Raw genomic sequence first — 26,548 nt, 5'->3', positions numbered from 1 at the left:
TTTGCCTAAAGTACATATATGCTCAATATGTAATATCTTTTTAATATTTAAAGTACACTCACCCCTCTGCTCAAAAACAAGAATTTGGTGAGTTTATTTGGGCATTTTTTCTTTGATCATGAGGCCCATATTATGTCTCACATTATACTCCAAGCCAAAAATATTTGTTGAGGCAAGTAAATTAAAAGGCTTCTCCCAAGGAGGAAAGGCATGTTGTAAATTATTTTCCTCTGAGAAGGCTACGGTGCTTCATGTGATTTATCTTTCTGAATTTGCAGCTTTAGAAAACATGTTTTTTCTTCCCATACACTGAAGAAAAATATTAATCCTGACTGTCCCCAACCACCCATCATTGGATATAAGTTGTCAAATATCTGCTGAGGTGCAATATGCTATGATATGCACCTTAAAGTTCCCAGAATAGGTTTACAGTAGTGAGAGGGAACTGGGGAGCAGCTTCATTTTGAGGAGCAGGCTTTCATTTGAGGAGCAGCTGAAGGTCTTATTTTGTGATGGCAACACACGGTGATATTAGGGAGCTTCCAAGGTGATGCTGCTATTCTTTCATCTTGCCGTCTGCCAGTCTTTCTTTCTTTTTTTTTTTTTTTTTTTTTTGTTGAGATAGAGTCTCTCACTGTCACCAAGGCTGGAGTACAATGGCACGAACTCAGTTCACTGCAACTTCCACCTCTTGGGTTCATGCAATTCTCCTGCCTCAATCTCTGGAGTAGCTGGGATTCCAGGCACACATCACCATACCTTGCTAATCTTTTGTATTTTTAGTAGAGATGGGTTTCACTATGTTGATCAGTTTGGTCTCAAATTCCTGACCTTGTGATCCGCCCACCTCAGCCTCCCAAACTGCTGGGATTACAGGTGTGAGCCACCACACCCAGCCACCTTTGGTCAATCTTACGGATATTTTGTTTTGTTTTAAATTTTCATGGCCATCACTCTTTTGAAAGAGCTTTAAATTCCAGTGCAAGGCAGGCCTACCTTTTCATATATATTTTTGTGAGCACTTAAGAAGCTGAGCTGCTCCATCTTTCTGCACCTTCTCTATTTTTTTGCCCAGTTTCTCACTTGCATTTCAGGACCTGGAATCCTGAAAGAAAGAGAACCAGAATGAGGTAATTCAGTCACTTTTTTCATGAAGTCAACTTTCTGGATGCAGATCCATTATTATTACACTAATTAAGTCCAGATTTGGAACTCCATAAAATGCCTACACTATTATCCTTTTAACCAGAATTTTCATGAGGAACCAAACTAACCTATCTTTTATGAAAATAATTGATTGGTTATATGTGATACCTAGCTAATGAATATTTGTCTTAGAAGTATGAAGTTTAAATTACTCAGGACTGTTTTAAAATCCCTTACTTTATGTTCACAGAAAATGTTTGCCTATGACAGCTTCTTAGGTAAGCTACTATGTACCAGTTCTCATTTAGCAGAAATTTGTTAGTATTCCTTTATAAAAATAATATAAACTCCAGACCACTGAATACAGAGAACCCTATTTTCATTTATCTAACTGTATCTCCTGTATTTTACCATGCTTCAAACAATACAGTCCCCAATTCTAGAATGACTTTCTTTTCCTTCCTTCCTTATTTTATTTTATTTTATTTTATTTTTGATGGAGTCTCACTCTGTCACCCAGGCTTGAATATAGTGGCATAATCTCAGTTCATTGCAACCTCCGCCTCCCAGGTTCCAGTGATTCTCCTGCCTCAGCCTTTTGAGCAGCTGGGATTATGGGCATGTGACACCACATCTGGCTAATTTTTGTATTCTTTAGTAGAGAAGGGGTTTCACCACATTGGCCAGGCTGGTCTCGAACTCCTGCCTCCCAGAGTACTTGGGGGCGGGGGGAGGGGGCAGGGATTACAGGGGTGAGCCACTGCGCCTGGCCTTTATTTTCTTCTTATAATCCCAGATAGGCAGTTAAATGGAAATAAGAGGTAATGAGCTATTTCTATATATAAATAGGCCTTGATTTTTTTTAACTTTCTAACTAAACTAATTTATTTTGAAGTACATTCACATTTTCATCCACATTTAGAATTAAACACTTTGACTGGCTATATTTGCATGCAAAAAGAGTCCAGGAAAAAAGTTTCCGAAACAAAAAGATGGAAGGTAAAAATCCCAAATCAATCTATTTCTTTTAAAAGTCCCTAACAACCTGGAGACCCTCTTAGGTATATCTGAAGAGTCACAAGTCTCATACTCATGTGTCAGTAGCCAACAAGCCCACTTTGTCCATTCTGTGATCATCTGTCCTCTTGACGTGGGGGTTAGAGGAAGCAAGCCCTGGACCACTGGGGGATAAGCCAGTTACAGATAATGGGGCTTACAAAGTTGTGATGCAGAACACACAAAATCCTGACTCCTGGTGAGACTTAAGTGACATGGCAGTGGCTAATCCTTAATCCTTAACAACTCACTTTATAACCTATAAATATTAATATTAATTTTAGGCCACTCTCATGTAGACTTTAAACAAGAAAGATTTTAGAATCATTTTTTTTTCCCCTAATTCAGGTCTTATGAGATAAAAAATGCTTGAGAACAGTTTTAAATCATCAGCACCTCTTCTACTCAAGTGCTACATGCAGAAAGAAGGTGAATCATCCCCAGCATTGCAATGCAGTGTTCCCTAATAGCAGCAAAGTCTCCAGGCTAGCTCACAGGGGCTAGCCTAGTGGAAAAATTAATAAATTGCTGAGTAACTCTAAGATATGAATGCAGTTTCATCCACTGAGACCATGCACAATGCCTGGGAGCATAGAGATGCTCAGACCATTGCTCCCTGAGGCCTTGTATTGAATAAGTGGAAACTGGCAGCTTCTATGGTGGGTCGGGTTCTCTTTTTTTCTTGGTCTGTAGCCACGCTGTAGATTTTCAGGGCCCAGACTTCCTATTTCAGCTTCCTCAGAAACCTCCTTTTTTCCCAGATTAGGAGACAACAATGGGTGCTTTTCTTCCCCTGTGCAGGGGAAAGGGTGCAGAGGTAAGGAGAGGAAGGATGATGGTAGGAAGAGGTATCCTGGAAGAAAGACAAATGCTAGTTATTAAGGAGTAGCCAGAATGTTCTCCTGGTACCTGTGCAAGCTGGTGGCTCATAGCAGGTGGGGAACACACTCAGTAGCCTTGTCAGTTTAGCTCCAGAAGTCCATAAGATAAAAGGCAGTGTTTGAGTTCCCAAATATTTCATAATAAACAGGGTATATTTTAACACCCTTTTTGGCTGTCTCTTTTCCAACAAAAGACATTTTCTCATTTATTGTTTAAATTAAAATTCCACAGGCTCTGCTTTGACCTGCAGTATTTAATCTATCCTGAGTCACAGAATACTATTTGATGGAATTAAGGTATTATGTGTTAAAGCCTGTGTGGTCTTCTCTTGTTTACTTTGGGGGAAAGGATTCCAGGCACATATACAGTGTCTCAGTGCTAATACTCCATGATGGATTAACTCACAATGTCAGGAGATAACTCATATTACCTTAACATGCTTTCTTTTATTGAAAGTGGAGGGTGGGTAGGGGTAGGATGAGATTCTGCAGAAGTGGCCCATGTCTTCAGAATGTTCTCCTGACAATTTTTTTTTTTTTTTTTTTTTTTTTTTGAGATAGAGTCTCCCACTGTCACCCATGCTGGAGTGCAGTGGCACAATCTCGGCTGACTACAACCTCCGCCTCCCAGGTTCAAGTGATTCTCATGCCTCAGCCTCCCAAGTAGCTGGGACTATAGGCGTGCACCAACACACCCAGCTAAGTTTTGTATTTTTAGTAGAGATGGGATTTCACAGTGTTGGCCAGGATGGTCTTGATCTCTTGACCTTGCAATCTGCCCACCTTGGCCTCCCCAAAGTGCTAGGATTACAGGCATAAGCCACTGGCGCCTGGTCCTCCTGACACTTTTTATTTTGGGGCAAAGGTGCTCAGTTTTTGTTCTCATTCTATCTTTGAGTTCTGTTACCCAGCAGGATTCTCACATGTGTTTATGTTGAAATTAAACCAATGCAAAGGTTTTTACCCTGAGGTGTTACTAAATCATGAACCTATTCTCTTTACAGTTTTTTCCTCCTATATAATCTATATCTTGTTAAATGTCTCTTCTTCTCCTAGATTGTTTTCAATAGTAGGTCAATTTTAGCTTTGTTCATTCTCAATTTTGGAAAAACCATGAGATTAGCCAATTATTCGAATATTGTAAGGTATTGATCAGTTTAATCAGAAAAGAAAAGGTACAGGAACACTTCCTACGGTTCCAGAACAGTGAACTTCCCAGGCTGAGGGTTATTTCATAAGTTGTAGTATGCCATCAGAGCCTATATGTGTGGTCCCGAATGATGAGTCATCACCAGAGGAAGATGAAAAATCTGTGTTCTGTATTTGTGTTGACACCACATTTCAGGCCAAAGGCTTTGCATCCAGACCATACACTCTAGCATCCTAAGTCCATGGCTGCTGTGGCAATGGCTCTTTTCACACGAAAAAGGGAGGGAGAAAACTGGCTAACTCCTAGACTCTCTTACTGCCATCAGACCAGGGACCAGGGAACCAGTGTCTCTTCTCTAGGGTGAGGATTTAAAGCATCTTCTGGGTTTTCAGATTCTGCCAAGAAAAGCTTTAGGGGAAGACGCTGGGTCTTTGTGAACCCCAACCTGTCTTTGAATGACTGGGTTCCTCAGTATATCTACAGACTTCAGTAGATCTACAGACTTCTAGTTCTTTTTGGGGTGGTGGTGACTCTTGATGTTTATTGTCCGGGTCTGGTCTGCAGCACTTGGGATGCCTCCAGGGTATGGAGATGGATTACAAGTCATGCAAGGAGACTGTACATGCTATACCACTTCTGAAGCCTCAACCTCTATCAAAGGGCATTTCGGTATGGCCTGAGATGAGAGTAACCTCTCTTTTAAGCTGTGTCAAGTTCTTATGTCATGTTCTTTTTGTTTTTCCCTCATAATACAAGGCCAAGCACATCTGCAAAAAGGCATTGCTGGAGGAGGTTCAAGAGCTGGAAACCAAGTCTCCAGTCCTGGCAAAAGCAGTGCTGTGGAACAGCAATGGAAAGAGGTAGGGAGCTTCATCCCGATACTTAGAGAACACAAATTCTCCTTGTCCCTTTCCCTGTTTTTCTTTCTATTTATACACTTTTTCCCCCATCTTGCTTTTCGATGGGAGCACAACATGCTGAGTTTTAAGCATTTTGGTTATTCTCAGATTTAAGTTGCACTCTTTCAGTGGCCGCATGAAATCTGATTTTTCTGGGTCACTGGGTCTGTCCCTGGGTAAGACTGTGGGTTTTATTGGGTTTAGAAGTGAGCAAAACTACCCATGTGCACAAAATCAATGTCATAGCATTATTATCTTAAGGTGGAAAGGTCCAGGTTTAGCAGGATTCCACAAAGGAGTTAAAGCCAGGCCTTTGGATTTCAGATCCAATTATTGTTCCCAAGAATGAGTATCTCACATGAAGGTTTGCATGTGAAATAATTCATGTTATTATTCATTTAAATCTTGTTAATCCCACTTGAGCATATCTAGGGGTTGCTTTTAATTAATTAATATTTTCTGCTGAGGTTGAGAAGGATGGTGTGAACTTTTGGAACAAATATTGCTGCTTACATTGCTAATTGCTCATGAACATCAGTCTGCCTGCCCTTTCCTGCATATAACAGCTAAACTTGTGCAGTTTTTGTTTCATCACATGTGTTAAGATGCTGTTAGAGTGCACTTTGTCAAAATCTCTATACCACCACAGAAAATTTCCCTGGGCCTGAGAGCGATTTTCAGAGTACTAGAAAGCCATTACTGTATTAAGGATATGGAACGTCTAGAATATTCTGAGTATGATTCTATAAAGGCTTAGAAAGAAATTTGTAACTAACTTCTAATGAAACAAATATGTAGAAGTCAAACACTTATAGAGATTATCACCTTGTGTATGGTTTTATATTTTGTTTATTTGTACCATCTTTTAACACAATAAAGATAAAGCAATTTTTTTGTTGTTAAAGAGAATCCAAAAATTTTGAGAGGCTTTACAAATATAATTTCAATGGATAGTTTAGGAAGAAGACTATGACATATAGTTGAAGTTGTGGGGTTTTGATTATTTTAAGTAAGTACGTTTATTAAGCATTCATTTTATAGCCCCTATGCTAGCCACTAAAATATCATCAGTCAACAACACAAAAAGCACTGTATACAATAAGCTTAAAATTGTGAATATGTGGGGATAGCAGGCTGATTTTACTGCAGGTGTATATACAACCACTATATGTGACTAAGGCAGTCACAGGAATGTTCTATCTTTCACATGGTTTAAGCACTGGGCTCAGAACCTACTAGAGTTTTAAGGGCCTACAACGTTATTTGAGACCTGAAGAAAATATATTTATAGGCTCCAAAAATTGGGCAGCAGGAAACCTCTGCATAATGAAATAAAGAAATACTTAAAACATTGTAAAATGAGTATCAGTTGTAATAACTGTGAAGCTTAGGAAGCACGATAAGTTTATCATATTTAGAAACAACTTATAGGCTTTCTTTTATCTCAAGAGTTCTCAAGTACACACAATGTTTGCTGAGCAAGCATAAGTAATTTCTAAGTAAAATGAGAATTTCAGAGCAAAGTTCTAAAACTCCTTGAAAACATTCTACAAGAAAACATTACATAAGTCTGAAATCAGCTGTTGGTCAGCTGGGTTCTTATCAGAAGACTCTGGAAAGTAACGTCTTCCAAGTACATTTATGCTGTTAGCAGAATCCATTGCCTTTCTTGCATTTATAGAACTGAGGTAACCATTCCTTACTAGCTCTCAGCTGTAGGACAGGGGACACTTTTAGTTCCTAGAGGCTTTTATAAGGACTTTGCATGTATCCCTGCATCTTCAAGCTACCAAAGATGAGTTTAATCCATCTCATACTTAGAATTGATCTGACTTCCCCTTCTGATGCATGTCTCTTATTTTCTCTTCTGCCACATCTTCCACTGGCTTTCTATCTTCCTCTTCTGCTTTTGAAGGCTCATGTGATTACATTGGATCTGCCCAGATAATCAGATAATGCAGGATAATTTACTTATTTTAAAGTCAGCTGACAAGTAACCTTAATTCAATCTGCAAAGTCCCTTCACAACAGAACCTACATTCGTGTTTCATTGAATTACCTGGGGATAGGGAACTGGGGGTTTCTTGAGAATTCTGCCTACTACAAGAAGGTATTCTGGGCTCCTCTCTTTTATATAGAGTGTTGTTTCTTTCTCATATTTTAAAATTCCTCCTCTTAGGTCCTTAATCATTGAAAATACTTATCTCATACTCTTTGTTTGCATTTCTGTTTTCTAAGACCCTTGTAGGGTTGTCTAAATGTTTTTATCTGTTAATTTGTCATCATAGGGATTGGTTCCTTTCATGTTTTCTTATTTTGGATTGTAAACTTATGTTTCAGCCTGGGTTGAGGACATGTCCCTTTAAGAGAGGTTTTGTGTTTACTCTACCACCTTTGTTGATTTACTGACTCCTTACGTTAATTTAATGTTTGGAATTTATCAAACCAGGCACATAGTGTAAATTCAAACCCTCAATCTATTTGAATGCAAGTCTGTTTGGCTATACATTTTAATAGTATACTTTTTCCCTCCTTTCCATAGTATAGAACAAATTGGACACACTTTATTATTGTCTCCCAATGCTTTGGTTTTGGGTTTTGTGATTTGTGTGCATGTGCGTTTGTGTTTTTGTTGTTGTTATTAAATGTTCTACCCTTCCACTAAAAGTGTACCCCTTTGAAAGTCTCAGTCATATGAACACTGTCTGATCAGTTTCAACCTTCCATTCATTAGAAGCATGAAGTCTTTTTATTTTGAACATTAAAACCAAAGTTCATGCATTATTGAGACAGGCTAACTTCTCTAAGGCAGCCTGTTTGAGATTTACGTTTTAAGGTTTCCATTATATTTCTGACTCCTAAAGATTTTCCTCACTGTCTTGTGGACTCAGGTATTCATTTTAGGTAATTTTAATTAGGATAGTTTTTAGGTTGTCTAGTTTGCCTTATTGCTGGAAACAGAAATTCTTTCAGTGATTTATTTTTCAAACAACTTCTTAGTGACCTCTACAACTACAATTCCACTCAAGTCAGGAATGACTTTCACATTGCCAAGACAGTAAATATTTTGTCTTCATCTTAGGCAATATTTCATCAAAATTGTTTTCATTGAGACATTCTGGTTGGAAACACATTCTAATATTTTAATTTTTTAAAATTTTATAACAATGTGCTTAGCTTGGCTGTCCTATTCTTTCTTCCTTTATTTAACTTTTATTTTTTCAGGACTACATGTGCAGGTCTGTTATATAGGTAAACTAGTGTCATGGTGATTTGTTGCACAGATTATTGTATCACCTCATGTATTAAGCCTAGTACCCTCTTTTTTCCTGATCCTCCCTCTCATCCCACTCTCCACCCTCTGATAAGTCCAAGTGCTTCTTGTTCCCCTTTATGTGTCTCTCTGTTAACATTTAGCTCCCGCTTATATGTGAGAACATGTGGTATTTGGCTTTCTGTTTCTGCATTTGTTTGCTAAGTAATACAATCTCCAGCTCCATTCCTGTTTCTGCAAAGGACATAATTTCATTCTTCTTTATGTCTGCATAGTATTCCATAGTCTTAATATTCCGACAATTTTTAGTTTTCCCATAGCTTTATTGTATCTTAAATTGTATAAAAATTCCTTGAGCATTTGCCTTTCTCAATCCACAATTTTTACCAGATTTCAGTATTTAAAATATTTTGTATCCAATATGACAATAACTACTGAAGTGATCTCCCTGACTCTACTCTTCTGTTGTCTTTAAAGGCATTGTCCACGCTGCAGTCAAAGTGATTACTTTTTGATTATTATTTTGTATCCAATATGACAATGGCTACTGAAGTGATCTCCCTGACTCTGCTCCTCTGTTGTCTTTCAAGGCATTGTCCACACTGCAGTCAAAGTGATTATTTTTTGAAGCAGAGTTTCACTCTTGTAGCCCAGACTGGAGTATAGTAGCACAATCTCAGTTCACTGCAACTTCCACCTCTGGGGTTCAAGTGATTTTCCTGCCTCAGCCTCCTGAGTAGCTGAGATTACAGGTGCCCAACACCATTTCCAGCTAATTTTTGTATTTTCAGTAGATACAGCATTTCACCATGTTGGCCAGGTTGGTCTTGAACTCCTGATCTCAGGTGATCCACCTGCCTCAGCCTCCCAAAGTGCTGGGATTACAGACATGAACCACCATGCCTGGCCCAAAGTGATCTTATGGATACATGAGGTAGAAAGAAATTATGTAGGCAAATAATGAGGGTTAAAGAGTCCTTGACAGAACTTCCCTTCTAACAGAAAGCAGCCCAGAAAATTATTTTCTTTTCTAACAAAGAGCAGCCTGAGAAATTGAGCTGCAGACATAGATAAGCAAGCTGGAAGCTTGCATGTGGGAATTGTGGCAGCTATGCCAAGAGAAAAGGGCTACCTGGGGGGCATGCATGTTCAGCATGGAGGCTCCATCCTCTCTTTTTATTACCATGTTTACAGGAACAAAGAAATGGGCAGCATGGCACAGCTCAGGCAGAGAACCTGCCTGCATAATAAAAGATTAGGATGGGACAACCAGAAATTCACCTTCTATGCAAATAGCACACCTGATCTAACCAGTTTTTCATGTTCTGTGTAAATCAGACACTGCCTTCTCACCAGCTGATCTTTAAAACCCTCTGTATTTTGCCATGGACAGGCAACCCATTTTTCCAGGACAACTCTCTGCAGCAGACAGCTATTCTCTTTATTTGCCTATTAAACTTCTACTCTTACCCTCCCTCTTTGTGTGTCTGCATCCTAGTTTTCCATGGCCATAAGACAAGGAATCTTGGGTGTTACTCCAGATGTGGCTGTTTCATTGTGGGGCTCATCCAGAATCCAAGGTAGATTCATCAAAAGAGTTAAGTATAGGAGTGGACCTAACTCTCTTCTTGTATTTTGAGGCCTTCTGTCCTCAATTTTAAATTGTAAAATCAGACTTAAAACTGGGGCATTTGATGACCAGTTAAGAGACCATTATGATTGTCACCACTCTCAAGACTCAGGTGACAGACTTGCTGGGGACTACTGAGCAAATCCCCCAGTGCCTTCAAGGGTGCTGGAAATGTTGGCTCTGTTTTGAACTGGGGGACTTTCACAAAGAGCCTAGCTGTCATGTGGGGCTGAAAGAGATCCAGAGGTAATTGAAAGTTTCTGGCCAAGGCTACATCCCAAGGTTACCTGAAGGCTTCTGGACTGTTACTCTTCCTGCATCTTACTGCCCACTGGGCATCAGCAACAGAATCTCCAATTTTTTGCATCAAATATTTTTTCTTTCCTCTCCATGACCACCGCGTCTCCTGTTCACTCTCTATATGTAATGCTGCAATAATTTTTACAGTTAAGGGAAATAATCCTGTTAGGCAAGATCAGCAAATGCCATGGTAACTGGGAATATAGCTTAAGGGATTGCCACTTTTGTGATTTTTCTAGGAACAGAGGGTCTTCCCTCCCCCAACCAGTGAACATCTTTTTATCTATGCCTTTTGTCTGGAAAGCACATGGTATTTCAAGACCTACTACAGCATCACCTAGTGGAATAGGAATCTTCTCCAAGAGGTACCTTGTCAGGCCTTTGCTGAAATACTGTACTTTCCCAATTCTACTCCCGTTATGCACCCCTCAACTATAAACCAAGTATTGGGCCCCATCTGTGAATGGGAAAACTCAATAATGAGAAGGAAGATCTCTCCCAAAACCAAATTTTGTGTCAATAATTTCCCATCAGCAGAAAAACTGCACTGACATTCAGTTCCTGTGGTTTTTAAGGCACCTATTATACCTCCAATTAGAAAGATACTTAACTAATAAGGGAATTTTATGTAGTATGGATGTTAACCAGAACCAATGCATAAGAATAAATACTTTAATCTGGTGTATAATAACAAAATGTAGAATGCAACCCAGTAATCCCCTTCCATTAAGAGGCCTTGCCCACATAAAACTGTTACATAATCTGCCCTGAGAGCCATCTATTGGGAAGTCATGCAGATCATAGAAGTCTAGAAAGTCAAAGGGAAATCACCAAGAGAGGACTAAAGTTTTATTGGTGAGTGTGACTAATCCCATTGCTTAACTCCTCCGGATCCATGGCTGAGGGTGATGGTGGCATTCACCTTTCATGGACGCTGGGGCTCAGGGAACCAAGGAAGGAAACAGTTGAAGGGATGCCCCCATTGTTGTCCCCTTCAGCTTGGGTCATTCCAAAAGAAAGGAAGGAGACTAAAATGGAATGCCTTTTTCTCACTTGTCTTTCTAGATGGGTACCAGACTATCTTCAGCTTGCATTCCTCTGGAGTTCATTCTGAAGCACTGGGATTTGTATGACCCCAAGACTTTGAAGAAAAAGTGGCTCATTTTCTGTTGCACAAGGGTGTGGCCTTCTTACCATCTTGAACTACTTGGCTTTGAAGGGAAGCCTCAATTTTAATACTATCCAAAAATTATATCATTTTGGCAGATGAGAGAGCAAATGGTTCCAGGTTTTCTATTCACAGGTTTTCTTTGCCCCATGAGACAACCCAGATTTTTGCAATTATTGGACAATTGACCCAGCTGGTTTAGCAGCCATATCAGGCAGGCCCAAAGGGAATAACTCTCCAAAACTAGAAATGCAACTACTAGGAGAACCACCTGAGAAAGCTATCGAGTGTCCCAGCCCTTCCTGTCCCCCTTACTCAGGACCCCCTCCAACGACATCATAGGCTCCTCCACTTCCACCATCTTCAAAACTCCCCACTCCTCCAGCTTTGCTCTTGCTCATATAGGAAATGGCCAATGAAGGTGATATCACTAGGGTTCAAGTTCCCTCCTCATTTCAGGACCGTAGGCAAATAAAGGGAGACTTAGGCCAATTTTCTGATGACCCTAATAGGTATATAGAAGCCGTCCAAATTTTAATTCAGGTGTTTGACTTCTCATAGAGGTATGTTATGCTGCTCCTAAGCCAAGCTCTAACTGCTGCTGAAAAACAGGCAGCTCTGCAGGCACCAGAGAAATTCAAAGATGAGCACTATGTCTCCTACAGTAGGCCAAAAAGCAGAAGAGAAAATAGGTAAGACAAAATAAAAAAAAAAAAGGGAAACGCTAAGGCTAGGCATGGTGGCTCACACCTGTAATCCCAGCATTTTGGGAGGCCAAGGAGAATGGATGATGAGGTCAAGAGATTGAGACCATCCTGGCCAACTGGTGAAACCCTGTCTCTACTAAAAATACAAAAAGTTAGCCAGGTGTGGTAGTGGGTGCCTGTAGTCCCAGCTACTCAGGAGGCTGAGGCAGGAGAATCACTTGAGCCTGGGAGTTGGAGGTTGTAGTGAGCCAAGATTGTGCCACTGCACTCCAGTCTGGAGACAGAGTGAGACTCTGTCTCAAAAAAAAAAAAAAAAAAAAAAAAGAAACACCATTCCCAATAGAAAGAGAGGAAGTACCTCTTGACAACCCTGATTAGAACCCCAGTAACTCCACAGATGAATGGAAAAGAAAACACTCTTTAATGTGCATATTGGAGGGCCTATGAAAAAATTAGTGCCAAACCTCTTAGTTACTCTAAAATGTCCATGATAGACAAAAACCCAGATGAGAATCCCACAACCTTTATGGCAAGGCTGAGAGAGGCACTAATAAAACACACCTCCTTATTTCCTGAATCAGTCGAGGGGCAGCTAATTTTAAAGGACAAATTTATTACACAGGAAGCTTCTGATATTAGAAAGAAACTGTAGAAGCAGGTATAGGACCAGATACCACCTTGGAAAACCTCTTGAGGATGGCCCCCTTGGTATTTTATAATAGGGACCAGGAGGAGGCCCAGGAGAAAGAGGAAAAACACAGAGAAGGACAGAGGCTGTAGTAGCTGCTTTACAGGCTTGCAAAATCCAGGATCCCCAAGGTGCATCTGCTAGTTGATACCAATGTGGCAAGTCAGGGGCATTTTAAGAATTGCCCAGGCAGCAAGAAGAAGCCACCTTGACCCTGTCCAGCCTGTGGCAGCAGCCACTGGAAATCTAACTGCCCCCAGAGACGGAGTTCACCAGGTCTAAAACTGGTTTCATAAAAAGTCCAACAGGACTGATGGGTCCCAGGGCTCAGACCCCCAGCTCCAGTGGCTAAAACTGCCATTATTGCTCAGGAGCCCTGGTGATACTGGAACTTGAAGGAAGGAGGCTGGACTTCCTTCTGAACACTGGACTAGCAGTGTGTGGTGAAATGCAGAGTCCTCTGGACCTCTGAAGCAGAGAGCTATTTTCTTTCTTTTGCCTATTAAACTTCTGTTCTCACCCTCACTCTTTGTTCTATGTCCATGTCCTAGTTTTCCATAGCTGTGAGACAATGAACCTCCAGTGTTACTCCAGACAATGAAGCTGTTTTATTATGAAAGCATACTTCTGATTATGTAGTTCTGGCTTTAAATGTTTTAAATGGCTTTCCATTAGAATGAAATTTAAAAGTCCTTTATGGCCTGAAAGCCTACACCAGTTGACTCCTAACTTCATCTGTGAGCATCTTATTTCTTTTCTTACTATACCATAATGACTGTGTCAGCTAGAGTTGATTGTTACATAAGTCACAGAAATGAATACTGTGCAATTTAACCAAAAAGGGGGAATTTATTGCCTATTTATGTTTATTGTTGAGAAAAAAAAGTCTGTCTCATAATTCTGGAAAGACAGAAATAAGCCTGGTTTTAAGAGTTAGATGAACAAGAATTAGCCAATAGCCTTCATTTTACTACCATTGGACTAACATAGGTATGACCATTTTCTGCTCTTTTGAGTACATGTTTAAGATTGAAACAACTAAAAGAAACTATTAGTGTCTTGGCATGGGTCACATGTTCACCCATGGGACAAGAGGGTATGAAATGTTGGAGGTACAATTCACTGATAGAAAAAAATTGCTATTTAGGAAAGACATGAAAGGAATTCTGAGTAAGTAAAAACAACAGAAATTGTTTCTAAGGATTACTTATTAGCTGATGTGTTACTTTTTCAGAGATGCCTGCTGTAGACTGTTAATCTCAGTGGTTACATTTTAAAATTCTGTCAAAGCACATTTTACTTTTCATCATAATATTAATATGTGTATGATTATTTGATCTGTATTTCCTTCACTTTAAGTTTCATAAATGCAAGAATAACATCTATTTTGTTTTTTTTGTTTTTTTTTTTTCTGAGATGAGTCTCGCTCTTTCCCCCAGGCTGGAGTGCAGTGGCATGATCTTCGCTCACTGCAAGCTCTGCTTCCTGGGTTCATGCCATTCTCCTGACTCAGCCTCCCAAGTAGCCGGGACTACAAGTGCCCACCACCGTGAATGGCTAATTTTTTGTATATTTAGTAGAGATGGGGTTTCACCATGATAGTCAGGATGGTCTTGATTTCCAATCTGCCTGCCTCAGCCTCCCAAAGTCGTGGGATTACAGGTGTGAACCACCACACCCGGGTGACATCTATTTAGATTTTGGAATATTTTTGCATCTATTATTTTACCTAGGCATAAAAGGCACATGTGATAGAATACTGTAAAATAAAGTTAATTATGAAAAATTTTACTGATGCAGTCAATTAAATGATGTTAAGATATTTAAAATAATTTTATAATCAAATAGAAAAATGTGCATGTTAAAAATAAAAAGAATTGAAAATTCTATAATTGGTATAGGCAATTATATAGAGGAAAACAAAACCAGAAACTAGGCACTAAAAGGCTTGAAAAATACTTTATCTCTTTTTCATTTATGAAGCTTAGTTTTGATAGATATGGAATTCTTGGTTGGCCAGGCACAGTGGTTCATGCCAGTAATCCCAGCACTTTGGGAGGCCAAGGCGGGTGGATCATGAGGTCAGGAGATTGAGACCACCCTGGCTAACACAGTGAAACGCTATCTCTACTAAAAATACAAAAAATTAGCCTGGCATGGTGGCAGGTGCCTGTAGTCCCAGCTACTCAGGAGGCTGAGGCAGAAGAATAGCATGAACTCAGGAGGTAGAGTTTGCAGTGAGCTGAGATCACACCACTGCACTCCAGCCTGGGTGACAGAGTGAGATGCTGTCTCAAAAAAAAAAAAAAAAAGAATTACTGGCTGAGATTTATTTTGTTTCAGGCTAAAAGCAGGAGGACCCCGATCCCTCTGATGTGTAAGGTTTTTGCTGAGAAATCTGCTATTAGTCTGACAGATTTCTTTTATAGGCTACCTGATACTCTGTCTCACAGCTCTTAAAATTCTTTCCTTCATATTGACTTTTTTCAGACAAACAAGTGCTGAGGTAATTTGCCACTAACGAACCAGCACTACAAGAAATTCTAAAGGGAGTTCTAAATTTTAAAACAAAAGCTTGATATACACCAGAATACAACTTCCTTAAAGCATAAATCTCACAGGGTACTGGGGGAACTCACCCCCAATAATTCAATGTTATTTCACATAGGTTCTTTTCTACTTCCCTTAGTGTCAGCCAGTCTGAGAAATAAAGGGAAAGAGTACAAAAGAGAGAAATTTTAAAGCTGGGTGTCCAGGGAAGACATCACATGTCAGCAGGTTCCATGATGCCCCCCAAGCTGCAAAACCAGTAAGTTTTTATTGGTGATTTTCAAAGGGGAGGGAGTGTACGAATAGGGTGTGGGTCACAGAGATCACATGCTTCACAAGGTAATAAAATATCACAAGGCAAATGGAGGCAGGGCGAGATCACAGGACTGGGGCAAAATTAAAATTGCTAATGAAGTTTCAGGCATGTATTGTCATTGATAACATGCTATCAGGAGACAAAGAGTTTGAGAGCAGACAACCAGTCTGACCAAAATTTATTAGGCAGGAATTTCCTCATCCTAATAAGCCTGGGAGCACTACAGGAGACCAGGGCTTATTTCATCCCTTATCTACAACCATAAAAGACAGATATTCACACAGCAGCCATTTCAGTGACCTCCCCCTAGGAACGCATTCTCTTTCTCAGGGCTGTTCCTTGCTGAGAGAAAGAATTCAGCGATATTTCTCCCATTTGCTTTTGAAAGAAGAGAAATAGGCTCTGTTCCTCCTGGCTCTCAGGCAGCCAGACCTAATGGCTGTCTCCCTTGTTCCCTGAACATCGCTGTTATCCTGTTCTTTTTTCAAGGTGCCCAGATTTCATATTGTTTAAACAATTTGTGCAGTTAACGCAATCATCACAAGGTCCTGAGGTGACATACATCCACTTATGAAGATGACAGGATTAAGAGATTAAAGACAGGCATAGGAAATCACAAGAGTATTGATTGGGAAAGTGATAAATGTCCATGAAATCTTCACAATTTATGTTTAGAGACTGCAATAAAGACAGGCGTAAGAAATTATAAAAGTATTAATTTGGGGAACTAATAAATGTCCATGAAATCTTCATAATTTATGTTCTTCTGCCATGGCTTCAGCCAGTCCCTCCGTTCAGGGTCCCTGATTTCCTGCAACAATAGGGCCTATAAAACAATAACACAATGAAAAAAACAAAGTGTCTAGGTAACACTAACAGGATTAATTGAATACTTCACATCTTAACATTAACATTGAATGTAAATGGCCTAAATGCTCCATCTAAAATAAATATAGAATGACAGAATATATAAAAACCCATCAACCACATATCTGCTGTCTTCAAGAGAGTCACCTAACACATAAGGACTCATGAAACTTAAGGTAAAAAGGTGGAAAAAGATTTTCCACAAAAACAAAAACCAAAAGCAAGCAGAGGTAGCTATTCTTATATCAAACAAAACAAACCTTAAAGGAACAAAAGTCTGCTGCTTTAAGGTCTGTATTCTTTTTTATATTTAAAAAAAGACAAAGAAGGATACTATATAATGATAAAAGGATTAATCCAACAGGAGGGTCAGTATCTTTTTTTGTTTTAAAAAAAGACAAAGAAGGATACTATACAATGATAAAAGGATTAGTCCAACAAGAAGAGATTACAATCCTAATTTATAGGCATCTAACACTGGAGCTCCCTGATTTATAAAACAATTCCTACTATACCTAAGAACTGAGATAAACAGCAACACAGCAATAATGGGTGACTTCAATACTTTACTGACAGCGCTAGACAAGTCATCAAGACAGAAAGTAAAGAAGAAGCAATGAACTTAAATTACACTCTAAAACAAATAAACTTAACAGACATTTACAAAACATTCTTCCTCAAAACTGCAGAATATACATTAATCTCATCAGGACATGGAGAATTCTTTAAGATATACCATGTAATAGGCCACAAAAAAACAAGTCTGAATAAATTTAGAAAAGTCAGCCAGGTGCAGTGGCTCAGCCAAGGTGGGCAGATCACAAGCTCAGGAGTTCGAGAACAGCACAGCCATCAAGGTGAAACGCCATCTGTACTAAAACTACAAATATTAGCCAGGCACAGTGGCAGGCACCTGTAATCCCAGCTGCTTGGGAGGCTGAGGCAGGAGAATTGCTTGAACCTGTGTGGCAGAGGTTGCAGTGAGCCTAGATCATGCCACTGCACTCCAGCCTGGGCAACAGGGTGAGACTCCATCTCAAAAAAAAAAAAAAGAAAAAAAAAAGTAGAAAAATCACAATGAAATAAAACTGGAAATTAATTTCAAAAAGGAACCCTCAAAATTATAAAAATAAATGGAAATTAAATAATCTTCTCCTGAGTGATGTTTGAGTTAAAAATGAAATCAAGATGGAAATTTAACAGTTCTTTAAAATGAATGATAATAGTGACACAACTTGTCTAAACATCTGGAATACAGCAAAAGTGGTGCTAAGAGGAAACTTTATAGCATTAAATCTCTACATAAAAAGTCTGAAAGAGCACAAATAGACAACTAAGATCACAGTTCAAGAAACTAGAGAAACAAGAACTAAATACACCCAAACAAAGCAGAAAACAAGAAATAAGAATAGAAGTGAATTAAATAGAAACAAAAAAATATAAAAGATAAATGAAACAAAAAGCTGTTTTTTGAAAAGATAAACAAAATTGATAGACCATTTGAAGATTTGCCATGAAAAGAAAAGAGAAAATCTAAATAAGCTCAGTCAGAAATAAAACTGGAGATATTACAACAAATATCACATAAATTTTAAAACATTATTTAAGGCTACCATGAACACCTTTACATGTACAAACTAGAAAATCTACAGAAAACTGACAGAATCCTGGAAATACACAACTCTTTTAAATCAGTAAGAAATAGGAACCCTGAAAAGCCCAATAACAAGCAGCGAGATGGAATCAGTAATAAAAAGAAAGTTGCCAATAATGAAAAAGGCTAAAACCGAAGGGATTCACTGCTGAATTTGATTACACATCCAAAGAGGAATCGGTACTATTTCTACTAAAACTATTCCAAAAGACAGAGAAAGAGGAAATCCTCCCTAAATTATTCTGTGTAGCCAGTATCATCCTAATAGTAAAATCAGGAAAGGCTATAACAAAAACAGACAACTACAGAACAATGTCCCTAATGAACACAGATGCAAAACTTCTCAGCAATATACAGCTAACTGAATTCAACACACCTCAAAAAGATAATACATCATGACAAAGTAGGTTTTATCCTAGGGATGCAGGGATGGTTTAACATATGTAAGTCTGCCAGGCATGGTGTTTCATGCCTGTAATCTCAGTACTTTGGGAGGCCGAAGTGGGTAGATCACGAAGTCAAGAGATTGAGACCATCCCGGGCAACATGGCGAAACCCTATATCTACTAAAAATACAAAACTAAGCTGGGTGTGTTGGTGAGTGCCTGTAGTCCCAGCTACTTGGGAGGCTGAGGCAGGAGAATCACTTGAACCTGGGAGGTGGAGGTTGCAGTGAGCCAAGATCGTGCCATTGCACTCCAGCCTGGGTAACAAAAGCAAAACTTTGTCTCAAAAAAAAAAAAAAAAAAAAAGAAACAAACAAAACATGCAAGTCAATAGATGTGATACATCACATAAACAGAATTTTTTTTTAAAGTATGATCATCTCAAAAATTCAGAATAAGCATGTGATGAAATTCAGGATTATTTTATGATATACTTCAAACAAATAAAAGCCATTTATGACAAACTCACAACTAACATCATACTAAATAAGAAAATTTGAAAGCATTCCCCCTGAGAACTGCAACAAGACAAGGATGCCCACTTTTATCACTTATATTCAGCATAGTAGTGGAAGTCCTGGCCAGAGCAATCAAACAAGAGAAATACATAAAGGGCATCCAACCTGGAAAAGAGGAATCAAACTGTTTCTGTTCACTGATGGTATGATCTTATACCTAGAAAACTTGAAAGACTCATCTAAAAAGCTTCCAGATTTTATAAACAAATTCAGGAAAGTCTCAGGATACAAAATCAATGTACACAAATTAGTAGCACTGCTATACACCAAAAACAATGAAGCTGAGAATCAAATTAAGAACTCAATCTGTTTTACAATAGCTGCAAAAATAATTTTAAAAATAAAATACTTAGAGGCCTGGCATGGTGGCTCATGCCTGTAATCCTAGCACTTTGGGAGGCCGATGTGGGCAGATCAAGATGTCAGGAGATCGAAACCATCCTGGCTAACATGGTGAAACTCTGTCTCTACTTAAAATACAAAAAATTAGCTGAGTGTGGTGGTGGGTGCCTGTAGTCCCAGCTACTCGGGAGGCTGAGGCAGGAGAATGGTGTGAACCCGGGAGGTGGAGCTTGCAGTGAGTAGAGATCGTGCCACTACACTCCAGCCTGGGCGACAGAGTGAGACTCCATCTTAAAAAAATTAAAATAAAAGAACTCTACAAGGAAAATTACAAAACACTGTTGAACGAAATAATAAATGACACTAACAAATGGAAACACATGTCATGTACATAGATGGTGACATGGTTAGGTTTGTGTCCTCACCCAAATCTCATTTTTAATTATAATTCCCATAATCCCCATTTGTCAAGAAAGAGACCAGGTGGAGGTAATTAGATCATGGGGGTGATGTCCCCCATGCTGTTTTTGTGATAGTAAATTCTCATGAATCTGATGGTTTTATAAGTGCTTGGTAGCTCCTTTTGTGTCCATTCTCCCTCCTTCTGTGAAGTGAAGAGGGCGCCTTGTTTGTTTTGCTTCCCCTTTAACTTCCACTGTAATTGTAAGTTTCTTGAGGCCTCCCAAGTCCTGTTGATCTGTGAGTCAATTAAACCTCTTTCCATTATAAATTACCCAGTCGTGGGCACTTCTTTATAGCGTATGAAAACAGGCTAATACAGATATAAAAAAAATTATTGAGAAAATGACCATACTGTGCAAAGCAATCTATAGATTCAATGTAATTTTTATCAAAATACCATAACTCTTCTTCTCAGAACTGGAAAAAAAAACTATTCTAAAATTCATGTGGAACTCATTAAGAACCTGCAGAGCCAAAGCCATACTAAGCAAAAAGAACAAATCCGGGGTCATCACATTACCTGATTTCAAATTATAATACAAGGCTATAATTACCAAAGCAGCATGGTACTGGTATAAAAATAGGCATGCAGACCCATAGAACAGAATAGAGAATCCTAAAATAAAGACAAATACAACCAACTGGTCTTTGACACAGCATATAAGAACATAAATTGAAAAAAGGACACCATATTCAACAAATAGTGCTTGAAACCCAGCAAACCACACGTAGAAGAATGAAGCTAAATCTTCATCTCTCACCTCATACAAAAATCAACTTCTGATGGATCAAAGTCTGAAATCTAAGACTAGAAACCATATAAATTCTAGAAGATAACATCAGAAAACCTCTTCCAGACACTGGCTTAGAAAAAGAATTTATGACTTAGATCTCATAAGCAAATAAAAAATAAATAAATGGAACCTAATTTAAAAGTTTCACAGCAAACAACAACAACAACAATAATAATAATCAGAGCAAAGGGACAACCCACAGATAGAAAATCAATAACAATAATAATAACAATAAAAATAATAATTAAAGGGACAACCATGGATAGAAAATATTGGCAAACTATGCATATGAGAAAAGACTAACATCCAAAAACTACAAGAAACTCAGACAAATTGGCCAGACAAAAACAAATAATCCCATCAAATGTAGGGAAAGGACATGAACAGACAATTTTTAAAAGAAGATACACAAACAGCCAACGAACATGAAAAAATGCTGAACATCACTAATTATCAGGGAAATGCAAATTAGAATCACAGTAAGATACCATCTTACTCCTGCATGAATGGCCATAATTAAAAAGTTAAAAAAATGATAAATATTGGCGTGGATGTGATAAAAAGGAAACACTTTACACTGCTGGTGAGAACATAATTTAGTACAACCACTATGGAAAGCAGTATGGATATTCCTTAAAGAACTAAAAGTAGAACTACCATTCAATTTAGCAATCCTGCCTCTAGGTATCTACTACCCCCCCCAAAACTAAGTCATTACATGAAAAAGGCACATGAACATGCATGTTTAGAGCAGCACAATTCACAATTACAAAGATACATAACTAACCTAAGTGCCCATCATCCAAGGAGCAGATAAAGAAAATGTGATATATATGCACCATGAAACACTACTCCCCCATAAAAAGAAGCAAAATGATGTCCTTTGCAGCAACTTAAATGGAGTTAGAGGAAATTATTCTAAGTGAAGTAACTCAGGAATAAAAAAACAAATATTGTAGGTTTTCACTTAGAAGGGGGAGCTAAGCTATGAGGATGCAAATGCCTAAAAATAAAATAATAGACTCATTCTAATATCTGGAATCTACAAGGAACTCAAATCAGCAAGAAAAAAGTCAATAATTGCATCAAAAGGTATGCAAAGTACACGAATAGACAATTATCAAAAGAAGATACAAAAGGAGTCAAAAACATATGAAAAATGCTAAACATCACTAATTCTAACCCAAGAGAGAAGGTTGGGACGCAGATGAGAAATAAAAAACATATTGGGTACAGTGTACACTGCTCAGGTGATGGGTGCACTAAAATCTAAGAAATCAACACTAGAAAGCTTATTCATGTGATCAAAAACCACCTGTACTTCAAAACCCATTGAAATAAAAATAAAAATATTTAAATAAATATAAAAGGTTTGAAAATATACCAATATATGAAAAATATTTGTGGATAATTTTCCATGTATTTCAAACTTTTAATAATGAGTATACATCATTTTATAGATCATGGCCAGGGAAGCAATATATGAGTACAATTTTTCATCTTCATGTAAATGTAGAGATACATAAAAATTAGTTAATATTAGCCGAAGGAGGTTTATAAACACCTATATTCTATTGAGATGACTGAGTCTCAAGAAACTTCAATTTTCTTTTGCTCTTTCTTAGTAATGAATGCATTCATTGTATGGAAATGTATCCCCCGGTCTTGAAAGAAAAAGCCAATGATAAAGGTTGGAATCTTGTGTTTATTCATTAGTTGTCACAGAGAATGGGGCATTGAAGCAAATTAACAACATAAAAATGTTTGTTATGGGATATTTTTTTCTATTTATTTTAAAGTTGTTTAGATTTAAACTTTGTATTTTTTGTTTTTCTTTTATTGACACATAATGTTTTACATATGTATGGGATACATGTGAGTATTTGTTACATGCATAGAATGTGTAATGATCAAGTCAAGGTATATAGGATATCATTTTGAATATATATAATTTCCATGTGATGAGAACATTTCAAGATCTCTCCTTTAGCTACTTTAAAATATACAATATATTGTCAACACAAGTTGCCCTAGTCTTCTCCTGTACATTAAAACTTACTTCTTTTCCATGTAAGTGTACGTTTTTGCCCATTCACCAGCCTCTCTTTATTTCCCCCTCCCACTCTTCCATACTTCCCAGCCTCTGATATCTATCATTCTATTCTCTATCTCCGTGGGACCAAGTTTTTAGCTCTTATGTATGAGTTGAGGACATGTGGTATTTGTCTTCCTGTGCCTGGCTTATTTCACTCAACATAGTCACCTCCAGTTGCACCCATGTTGCTGCAAATGACATAATTTCATTCTTTGTTATGGCTGAATAGTATTCCATTGTGTGCGTGTACCACATTTTCTGTATCCATTGGTTCGTTGAATAAATAGTGGTTGATTTTATGTCTTTTCGATTGTGAATAATGCTGTGATACACATGTGAGTGCATGTATCCCTTTGATATACTGATTTAGTTTCCTTTGAGTAAATACCCAATAGTGGGGTCCTGAATCATCTGGAAGTTCTATTTTTACTTTTTGGAGAAATATCTATACTGTTTTCTATACTGGTTGTACTAACTTACATTCCCAACAAGAGCATATAAGCATTATTTTTCTTAATATTCTCAACAGCACCTATTATTTTTTGTTTTTTAATCTTAGCCATTCTAACAGGGTAAGATGATGTCTCATTGTGCTTTTGATTAGAATTTCCCAGAGCATATTAAGCATTTTTTCACGGGCCTGTTTTCCATTAGCGTGTCATCATTTGAGAAACATCCATTCATGTCCTTTGACCACTTTTTAATTAGATCTTTTTTTAATTGTTGAGTTGAGTTCCTTATATATTCTAAATATTGGTTGTCAGTTGAATACTTTGCAATATATTCCCCTATGCAACATTTTGTCTCTTAACTGTTTTGATTATTTCCTTTGCTGTGCAGAAGCTTTTCAGTTTATTATAGTTTCATTTTGTCAATTTTGCTTACAGTTGGTTGTGGTTTTGAGGTCTTAACCAAAAAATCTTTGCCTGGACCAATGTTCTGATTTTTTAAACGTTTTCTTCTTGTAGTTTTATACTTTTAGGTCTTATGTTTAAGTCATTCATCCATCTTGGGTTGGCTTTTGTGTATGGTCAGAGATATAGTTTCATTATTTGCATATGGATATTCAATTTTTCCTACACCATTTATTGAAGAGGGTATTCCTTCCCCAGAGTACATTCTAGCTGCCTTTGTTGAAAACTAATTGGCTATTAAAACATAAGTGTAATACTGGGTTCTCTATTTTGTTTCATTTGTTTTGGATCACTTTGGCTATTATGGTTCTTTTTTGGTTTCATACAAATGTTAGCTTTCTGTTTTTTATTTCTATAAAAATAGTGTTATTTTGACAGCAATTGCATTGACTCTAGATTTATTTGGGCGGTGTAGTCGTTTTAATGATAATAATTCTTTCTATCCATGAGCATGAGATTTCTTTGAATTTGTTTATGACCTCTTCAATTTCTTTCATGAGTGTTCTGTAGTTTTCTTTGTAAAGATTTTTCACGTCTTTGGTTGAATTTACACCTGGGCAATTTATATAGCTATTGTAAACAGGATTGCCTTCTTGCTTCATTTTTTTGACTATTTTATTATCAATGTATAGAAACAGTACTGATTTTTGTGTGTTGATTTTGTATTCTCCAAATTTACTGAATTTGCTTATGAGTTCTTTTTTTGTTTTTTGATGGAGTCTTTCTCTTTAGCCCAGGTTGGAGTGCAATGGCATAATCTCAGCTCATTGTAACATCTGCCTCCTGGGCTTAAGTAATTCTCCTGCCTCAGCCTCCCGACTAGCTGGGACTATGAGATTGTGCCACCACGCCCGGCTAATTTTTGCATTTTTGGTAGATACAGGGTCTCACCATGTTGGCCAGGTTGGTCTCGAACTCCCAGCCTCAGGTGATCCACCCACCTTGGCCCCTCAAAGTGCCGAAATTAAAGGCATGAGCCACAGTACCTGGCCTTGTTTAGGAGTCTTTTGTTGCAGTCTTTTCAGGTTTTTCTATAAAGTTACGTCATCTTCAAAGTGAACAATTTGACGTCCTTTTGCAAGTCAATTTGGATGTTTGTTATTTTTTTCTCTTGGCAGATTACTGATTAGGACTTTCACGTTCAATAAGATTTGTGAAGTAAATACTCTTGTTTTGTTCTGTGTCTTAGAGAAAAAGCTTTCAGCTTTTGTCTGTTCAGTATATTGTTAGCTTTGGGTTTGTCACATATGACCTTTACTACTTTACAGAATGATCTTTCTATGTCTAGTTTGTTGAGAGTTTTTAATAAAAATAGAAGTTGAATTTTATCAATTACTTTTTCTACATCTATTGACCTAGTTATATGGGTTTTGTCCATCATTCTACTGAGGCAATATATTTAGTGTATGGATATGTGTATGTGACCATCCTTTCATTTTTGGTACAAATTTCACTTGATCATGGTGTATTACCTTTTGATGTGCTTTCGTATTTGGTTTGCTAACATTTTATTAAGGATTGTTGCATCTATGTTTATTACAGATATTGGCCTGTAGTTTTGTGTTGTTGTTTGTGGATCCTTGTCTGGTTTGGTATTGGGGCCTCTCAGAATGAATAAAGCATTCTTTTCTCTTATGTGTTTTTGAAATAGTTTGAGGGGAATTGGTGTTCATTTTTTTTTTATAAATTTGGAAGAATTCAGCAGTTAATTGATCTGATTTTGTCTCTTTTTTTGTTGGGAGACTTTTTTTTACTGACTCAGTCTCATTATTCATTGATCAGTTCAGTTTTTCTACTTCTGATTCAGTCTGGATAGGTTATGTGTTTATAGAAATTCAATCATTTCCTCTATATTTTCCTGTTTGTTAGCATTTATAATATTCTCTGATTATCTTTGGTATTTCTGTGATATCAGTTGTAATGCCTATTTTTTAATTATGCTGATTTGGTTCTTATCTCTTTTCTTGATCAGTCAAGCTAACACTTTAGCAATATTGGTTATATTATTGAATAACATATTTATCATTTCATTGATTCTTTGTATTTCTTTCTTCACTCCCTCTTTAGTTCTTCTCCAATCTTTATTATTTCTTTCATTGTGCAAATTTTGGGTTTGGTTTATTCTTGCTTTTTCATTTCCTGAGGTGCATTGTTAGATTGTTTATTTGATATATTTCTGCTTTCTGATGTAGATGTTTATTGCTATAGCCTATCTGTTCCCAATGCTTTTGCTGTATACTACAGATTTTGATTTAACACTTTAAAAAATGACCATTTTAACTATTAATTGACCTAGTGGTCATTCAAGATTAGGTTATTTAATTTTCATGTATTCATATAGTTTCCAAAGATTTTCTTGGTGTTGATTTTTAGTTGTATTTTATGGTGGTTTGACATATTTGCTATAATTTTTAAAATTTGTTGTCATTTGTAGCCTTTTTTTTTAAATGTTGACATTTGTAGTCTGTTATGGAGAATGTGCTAACAAAAACAATGCTTATTCTGCTGTTGTTGGATAAAATGTTTTGTAAATATCCATTGAAATCATTTGGTCTAAATTCAAGTTTAAATCCAGTGTTTGTTTTTTGATTTATTGTTTCAGTAATCTTTTTCATGCTGAGGTGAAGTGTTGGAGTCTCCCACAATTATTGTGTTGCAGTTGATTTCTCTCTTTAGATGTAGTAGTATTTA

General features: G+C 37.5%; 1 long non-coding RNA gene across 2 annotated transcripts in view; it reads right to left on the bottom strand.

Moving 5' to 3' along the window:
• The window catches only part of LOC103887427, a 51,794-nt gene that overhangs the window by 17,128 nt on the left and 8,118 nt on the right, over positions 1-26,548 (bottom strand). For both annotated transcript variants that reach the window (XR_002524238.2, XR_002524239.2), the window contains exon 2: positions 997-1,105. This is a non-coding gene — a long non-coding RNA (uncharacterized LOC103887427). The remainder of the gene's footprint in view (positions 1-996; positions 1,106-26,548) is intronic.

Source organism: Papio anubis, unplaced genomic scaffold (assembly GCF_008728515.1).
Source record: "Papio anubis isolate 15944 unplaced genomic scaffold, Panubis1.0 scaffold146, whole genome shotgun sequence".
Classification (NCBI taxonomy): domain Eukaryota; kingdom Metazoa; phylum Chordata; class Mammalia; order Primates; family Cercopithecidae; genus Papio; species Papio anubis.
Note: the sequence above shows the minus strand (reverse complement) of the source record. Positions and strands in the feature narration are given on the sequence as shown.